General features: G+C 37.7%; 2 long non-coding RNA genes across 2 annotated transcripts; both read left to right on the top strand.

Annotated features, from left to right (window-relative positions):
• The first annotated feature begins 354 nt into the window (after positions 1-354).
• On the top strand, positions 355-1,976 carry LOC128126208 (uncharacterized). Its single transcript, XR_008223977.1, has 3 exons — positions 355-745; positions 1,129-1,197; positions 1,820-1,976. It is a non-coding gene; the product is annotated as an uncharacterized LOC128126208 (long non-coding RNA).
• Positions 1,977-5,311: 3,335 nt separating this feature from the next.
• Positions 5,312-6,815, top strand: LOC128126207 (uncharacterized). The gene is made up of 3 exons (XR_008223976.1): positions 5,312-5,634; positions 5,994-6,062; positions 6,685-6,815. It is a non-coding gene; the product is annotated as an uncharacterized LOC128126207 (long non-coding RNA).
• Positions 6,816-8,148: the final 1,333 nt, after the last annotated feature.

The raw sequence follows: 8,148 nt of genomic DNA, 5'->3' as shown, positions 1-8,148 counted from the left end.
CCCGAAATTCGAATTTTAGATCGATTGATTTTTAGCCGACACAACCTAAACAAGAATCGAAGATCTCGTTATTAGTAGCGTAACGATAAAAATACAGACGAAAATGGACATCGAATAAAGAAGTTATGAGATTTTAACGGACCAATCCTGTCCTGGCCTGTTAAAAATATAACTTTAAAAATAAAGTCAAAATTAACCAACGGAGTCTAAACGAAAGTTGTAGAGTATGTCTCCACCTACGCGTATGAGCGAGTTACAAATTATAGTAGTATATTTACGTATTAAAATAAAGTATAAATCATGTATACGTACACATATATATACATATGTATATATCATTAGAAAGGTATCGACGATGCGGTTATTATAAAACTAATGTTGAGTTCTTTCGACATTAGTTTAGTACAAAGATCATTAAATCCATTTAAAATAGTATTATAGAGGGGTGTTTAGTTGTTTATATAACTAAAAGGTCATTAAGTAATTATGGAGGGTAGTTTTTGAAAATTCAATTAGTATAAATAAGAGCCTTGGGCTCTCATATTTCTTGCACCATTCTCTTGATTCAAGAGTCTTTCTCTCCTTATCCCCCGAGCATTTCGGTCCCTCGTGATTCGACTTCTCTTTCTGTAGTTTTAGTATAGTAAGGTGAGCGCTGAAGCGCTGCACGAATCTTTCTTAGAAAGATTCAGCGACGAAGTTCTGCCCCTGCAGAGCCCGACTCCTAGCTAAAATCCCCTTGAAAGTAAGTTATGTTTACCCTATTTTAAATATAGTTTATATTTAAAATTAGTATTGTTATTATAAATTTATAATAAATATTTGGGCTATTATTATGACTTATATAAGTGTCGTTATAATATCTTTTAACTACTCGCGGTACGGGGAATCTGGTTTAAAGGGCCGCATAGGGTTGTTGGATTTCAGAAGTGCTATACGCCAAAATGGTCCTGCCCTCCGGTGTTTTATGTCTGGCCCCTGTCTGTACATAGTAGTTGGAAAGTATTGTTTAAACGCTTATATAATAATAATAATAATAATAATAATAATAATAATAATAATAATAATAATAAGACTAATAATTAGTCACGGTAATATTAGACTAAAATCTAGTGGTGATAATACTAGGTTTCGTCAAAGGAAATTATTTTAAAGTAAACGAAGCGCTGTCCGAGTACCGAGTCACCACCTTCTCAGGTGAGTGCATAGTTACTTTCAGCTTACACATAGATATGAAGTATTTTATATAAATTACGTGCTGTGTGTGTATATTATCTGTATACTTGCTATCTATGCTGGATGAACGTTTTATACATGTTTTCAATGATTTAAACTGTATATGTATTTTATATCTACAAAATGTGTTGGGTAAAACATGGATAGATGTATTAGTTGCTGTGTGATAAAATGAAATAATGAGATGCCTCGTTATAGATGTTCTTGATGATCTAGTCATCTAGCGGAGTATAGATGACGACCACGGACTATTCTAGACAGTCCAGTGGAACACTAACAGGCTCGCAACCTGTAGGTGTTTATTCGAACTTTGTGTTTAACCGAACTGTGTGTTTATTCGAACTGTGTGTTTATTCGAATTGTGTGAACTGTGTGCTCACCAGATATACTCCATCCCAATGATAGTCCTTTGACTAGGTCCCTTGTGTTAGATGTTTTAGGGACGTAATGTGAGGATAACGGGAATGGGTAATTGGGTTGATTGTTTGATGTTTAAAAATAATAATTATATTATTGTGGGTTGAAAACCCTATGTGCTCACCAGGTTTCCCAACCTGACCCACTTAGTTTATTTTTATCACAGGTGTTGATATGAAGTCACAATACACTGAGAGATTTAAAGAGATGTAGATCACTAGTGTAAATAATTGTAAGTTCTGTTTATGCTTATGTTTCTGTATTAACGATGACATCCCAAACGTTTTAAAATGAAATAAATACGTTTCATCGAAAATGTTTTAATAACGTATTTAGCATGTTTTTCTGGGAACAAATTCCGCAACATTTTTATAAAATGAAGTACTCTGATTTTTATAAAGCATAAACAAAATCGGTCTTTTCTGGCCGTGAAAATGGGGATGTCACAGTTGGTATCAGAGCATTAGTTTAAGCGAACTAGGAATATGGATTTATTTCTAGACTTAAACTTAGAATGCTAAGCGATGATTGTGAGGTGTGAGCACTAGCTTATTTTAGGAATTGTGCCTAAAATGCTTTTATGTGCTAAATACTTGTGCCTGATATGCTGTTAGTTGTTTGGATCTATGGTCTGTTGCCGACCGGATCTGGAAACCTTATGTGTTTAGGATTCTAAACGTACGACTACGATATTAGAACTAGCATATAAACGTTTCGGAGTGATAAGGATGATTTAACCGTCAATCCTAAGTAAAGATCTGGATTCACCTTATTTGGTGTATAGATCAAGATGGCAAGAACCCGTAGTGGAAACGTGAATGCAAATGGGAACGGACACCAACCCCCCGTGATCGAGCAAATACCAGTTGTGGAAGCCGCTGCCGGACCAATAACGATGGCCGGAGTGCAAGCGATGATCCAGGCAATGTTGGGTCGTCAAATGGAGGAAACTAGAAGTTTGCTCCAGCAAAATCGTGAGGAAGCCACTATTCAGATCGAACAGCCCGAGTTGAACGAAGGGCAGACTGAGGAAGGAAACTACAGTGGGACTGTTGGTCAAGTCAACCCACCAATAGTTCGACAAAACAACCAAGATGACAAAGTCGAGAGGAATGGATGCAAGTACAAGGATTTTCTGACTTGCAAGCCATCGACTTTCACTGGACAGGAGGATCCGATCGGGGTCATGGATTGGATCTCGGAGATGGAGTTAGCCTTCATGACATGCGGTTGCAGAGGGAAGCTACAGACCACATTTGCAGTGCGTCAGTTTCGAGGAAGTGTTGTACGTTGGTGGAATACCTTGGGGAAGACTCTGAGCCCTAATGAGCCCCTGCAACTGACATGGGCAGAATTTTTGGTGCAATTCAAACGAAAGTATTGCTCAGCTCAAAACCTGCTTGAGCTAGAGAACCAGTTTCTAACCCTGAAGAAGGGAAGCATGTCAATCGATGAATACACGAACAACTTCACAGAAAAGATGGAGTTTGCCTTGCGTCTTATTCCGGATGAGCTGACGAAAATTGACAAGTACGCAAAGGGACTTCCATGGGAGTACGCGGTGCCAGTGCGTCAGGCTCCTACTCTGGAGGCAGCTATCTGGGCTGCCAAGTCTGTGGAAGATATGATTAAGGGAAGAGCTGCCAACAAGATTGAGGTTGGCGAAAAGAGGAAGTTTGAGGAATCTACGAGGCCCAATAAGAAGATCAAGTCTGGTTCAAAGGAGTCTAGCGGAGGAGGAAACAAAGTGAAATGGTGCGAGAAGTGCAAAAAGAATCACTTTGGGAAATGTAGCGAAGAAGTGACTTGCTACAAGTGTGGGAAGACCGGACATTACGCCAACGAGTGCAAAAGGGTGTGTTATGAATGCCGTGAAGAAGGGCATGTTGCTAAGGATTGCCCGAAAAAGAAAGAGGCGGAAAAACCAAACATTCCGCCAAAACCGAAGGCAAGAGCATTCCATATGATCCTAGACGAAGCAGATGACAATGCGAGGATTCAGGAATGACGGCTTGACATCCAAGGATCGAGTTATAATGTAGCCATAGAATCATATGATTTAGCCTGTTAGAGGCATAGTCTAGGGTGAACTTGAACACCTATTTAATCGTTTCAAGAAATAATATGAAACCTTTGTTTTGTTATCTGATGTGTTAAGTTGTTTTTTTTTCGTGTATGGTGACTTGGAGAGACTGCGGGACAATACTTGGGACGAGTATGAGTAGGTGTGAATGGTAGTAGAGGCCTATACTACCGGAAGCACAGGACTCACACTTGGATCAGGGAAAGTCACAAGGTTACCAAGAAGCTAGTAACTGATTCTGTTTTTTTTTTCAAGTATGTCATTACCATCGTTTCGATAATGACTAAAAAGATTGTTGATTTCCGACCCTAGTGGTCATACCGAATTGAGTCTGACTACGATGAGTATGTTGCGTGGTTCAGAGAACCAAGTTTGATGTAGCGTCCGACTTAAACCAAACGATTGAAATCAAAGCAATCAATAGAAGTATCGCGTTCGTTGTTAAAGAAGTTGGTAGCCAGAAACGCTACATGTTAAAGTGTGATTATATCACATTAGAACATGAAGGAAGGCATAGTCTATTTTAGAATTTAACTCTAAGAGACCTAAGTCTAAATGTGCATCACATGATGATAGGTCATAATTTGAAGTCTAGCCCGAGGTAGAGAGCAGGTGCACGATCGAGTACTGCTTACAGTCAATGAGTCTAAGAGATAGACTTGAAGGAATATAGAAGTTATAATTATTAACCAGGATGAAAAGATGACGTATGGAGTCATTATACGAGCCCTGTTTCGTTGATGATTCCGGGACGTAATCATCCTAAGGAGGAGATAATTGTAACGCCTGCAGATCCGGGCTAATCAATTTAGAGGCAATAGGGGTCGAAAACGACTTTTTTACAAAAAGATTATTTAGAATAAATAATCTTAACCAATTTGTAGAATATGTCACAAGGTTTCCGTACATATAAAGAACGCTGAAATCCGAGTTATAACGAAGAAGTTATGACCCGTCGAAGTTTCGCGTCGGAACCGGCACGGCGCCAGGAAGCGTAAATAGTAAACTTATGATATATAGAGATTTAGCCTTAGCGCTCTAAACAAAAGTCGTAGAATATGTTAAACTAAGAACATCGATAAAAAGAACGCCCAAATCTGACTTCGTATGAAGAAGTTATGATTTTTCGAAGTTTCGGATTAGCAGTGTACAGCCCGAAATTCGAATTTTTGATCGATTGATTTTTAGCCGACACAACCTAAACAAGAATCGAAGATCTCGTTATTAGTAGCGTAACGATAAAAATACAGACGAAAATGGACATCGAATAAAGAAGTTATGAGATTTTAACGGACCAATCCTGTCCTGGCCTGTTAAAAATATAACTTTAAAAATAAAGTCAAAATTAACCAACGGAGTCTAAACGAAAGTTGTAGAGTATGTCTCCACCTACGCGTATGAGCGAGTTACAAATTATAGTAGTATATTTACGTATTAAAATAAAGTATAAATCATGTATACGTACACATATATATACATATGTATATATTATTAGAAAGGTATCGACGATGCGGTTATTATAAAACTAATGTTGAGTTCTTTCGACATTAGTTTAGTACAAAGATCATTAAATCCATTTAAAATAGTATTATAGAGGGGTGTTTAGTTGTTTATATAACTAAAAGGTCATTAAGTAATTATGGAGGGTAGTTTTTGAAAATTCAATTAGTATAAATAAGAGCCTTGGGCTCTCATATTTCTTGCACCATTCTCTTGATTCAAGAGTCTTTCTCTCCTTATCCCCCGAGCATTTCGGTCCCTCGTGATTCGACTTCTCTTTCTGTAGTTTTAGTATAGTAAGGTGAGCGCTGAAGCGCTGCACGAATCTTTCTTAGAAAGATTCAGCGACGAAGTTCTGCCCCTGCAGAGCCCGACTCCTAGCTAAAATCCCCTTGAAAGTAAGTTATGTTTACCCTATTTTAAATATAGTTTATATTTAAAATTAGTATTGTTATTATAAATTTATAATAAATATTTGGGCTATTATTATGACTTATATAAGTGTCGTTATAATATCTTTTAACTACTCGCGGTACGGGGAATCTGGTTTAAAGGGCCGCATAGGGTTGTTGGATTTCAGAAGTGCTATACGCCAAAATGGTCCTGCCCTCCGGTGTTTTATGTCTGGCCCCTGTCTGTACATAGTAGTTGGAAAGTATTGTTTAAACGCTTATATAATAATAATAATAATAATAATAATAAGACTAATAATTAGTCACGGTAATATTAGACTAAAATCTAGTGGTGATAATACTAGGTTTCGTCAAAGGAAATTATTTTAAAGTAAACGAAGCGCTGTCCGAGTACCGAGTCACCACCTTCTCAGGTGAGTGCATAGTTACTTTCAGCTTACACATAGATATGAAGTATTTTATATAAATTACGTGCTGTGTGTGTATATTATCTGTATACTTGCTATCTATGCTGGATGAACGTTTTATACATGTTTTCAATGATTTAAACTGTATATGTATTTTATATCTACAAAATGTGTTGGGTAAAACATGGGTAGATGTATTAGTTGCTGTGTGATAAAATGAAATAATGAGATGCCTCGTTATAGATGTTCTTGATGATCTAGTCATCTAGCGGAGTATAGATGACGACCACGGACTATCCTAGACAGTCCAGTGGAACACTAACAGGCTCGCAACCTGTAGGTGTTTATTCGAACTTTGTGTTTAACCGAACTGTGTGTTTATTCGAACTGTGTGTTTATTCGAACTGTGTGAACTGTGTGCTCACCAGATATACTCCATCCCAATGATAGTCCTTTGACTAGGTCCCTTGTGTTAGATGTTTTAGGGACGTAATGTGAGGATAACGGGAATGGGTAATTGGGTTGATTGTTTGATGTTTAAAAATAATAATTATATTATTGTGGGTTGAAAACCCTATGTGCTCACCAGGTTTCCCAACCTGACACACTCAGTTTATTTTTATCACAGGTGTTGATATGAAGTCACAATACACTGAGAGATTTAAAGAGATGTAGATCACTAGTGTAAATAATTGTAAGTTCTGTTTATGCTTATGTTTCTGTATTAACGATGACATCCCAAACGTTTTAAAATGAAATAAATACGTTTCATCAAAAATGTTTTAATAACGTATTTACCATGTTTTTCTGGGAACAAATTCCGCAACATTTTTATAAAATGAAGTACTCTGATTTTTATAAAGCATAAACAAAATCGGTCTTTTCTGGCCGTGAAAATGGGGATGTCACAGGTAAATATATATCATTATATACATTCTTTTGTTCAAGGTTAGTGGTTATATGGTGTTTTCAAAACAAAAGAGAACAAAGTTTCATTTCATGAGAAAAACTAGAAATATAATTGGTGTCTTTCATTCTCTACTAACAAATCTCAAAATAATATATATTAAGATGTCTTTAAACCGCATTAACCGCCCGTATAAACCACATCACACATCACGGTTTTAAATTTCCGTAGTGCGGTTTGCAGTTTCCAAAAATCTCAAACCGTACATGTGGTGTTGTTTGCGGTTTCGACCCTAAACCGCACTGTGAACACCCCTAGTTTGTACCGATCCTGAACGACATCACAAGTCCCCATGCCTTGCAAGTCGGAGCAGCGAAGTAGAAGTCTTGGGGTTGATGTTTCGGGTGGAAATCATGAGTCACTTAGAGAACTTTACTGGATGAGCATATAAATAGTGAACAGTGTAAAATCTTGGGTTAGGCAACACTAAGAAATAGGGGCGGAACACGAACATTTTATTTAGGGGGGTCGAAGCCAATACTTTGAAACAAAATTATTAAAATACATTTTTTTGGTTTTTTCAAATGGACTCTAACATGGTAAATTGGTTTTTAATATATGTAACACCCAAAAATTCAAACCAATTTAAAAATTTTAAAACATTTCAAACCATTAAAAATCATTACAACTTTGTTTTCAAATGTATAATATCAAAGTTTTTCCCAGAGACCTAGATAAAACATGAGGAGTTGTACGATTACGCCTTTGCCTTCCCGCGGTCATCAGAAATACGTGAAACAAAATCAACAACTGTAAGCCCGAAGCTTAGTGAGTTTCCCCAAAATACCAACACCATACAGATATAACCATATCATATAAACATATAAGAAAACAGCAAACAACATGCATAATGAGCCATCAGTCTGACTGCACCGACTCCCGGGCCTCAGCCTATCTGGACCGCTCTTCGAGCCATCGGCAGGTCTGGACTGCCCTCCTTGGGGCCTTCAGCCTATCCGGACTGCTCGCTGGGCCTTCGGCCTGACTAGATTTGCCTGGCCCGGGCCTGCAGTCTACCCGGTCCACCCAGGGTATCTTGGCACTACAACACACAATAGGACCTGCCTCAACCCTTCCCCAAACCAATAAACATATGCACATAAATTTCATACGCTAGTATGCAAT

Source organism: Lactuca sativa, chromosome 5 (genome assembly GCF_002870075.4).
Source record: "Lactuca sativa cultivar Salinas chromosome 5, Lsat_Salinas_v11, whole genome shotgun sequence".
NCBI lineage: Eukaryota > Viridiplantae > Streptophyta > Magnoliopsida > Asterales > Asteraceae > Lactuca > Lactuca sativa.
This window is presented reverse-complemented; position numbering and strand designations above follow the sequence as displayed.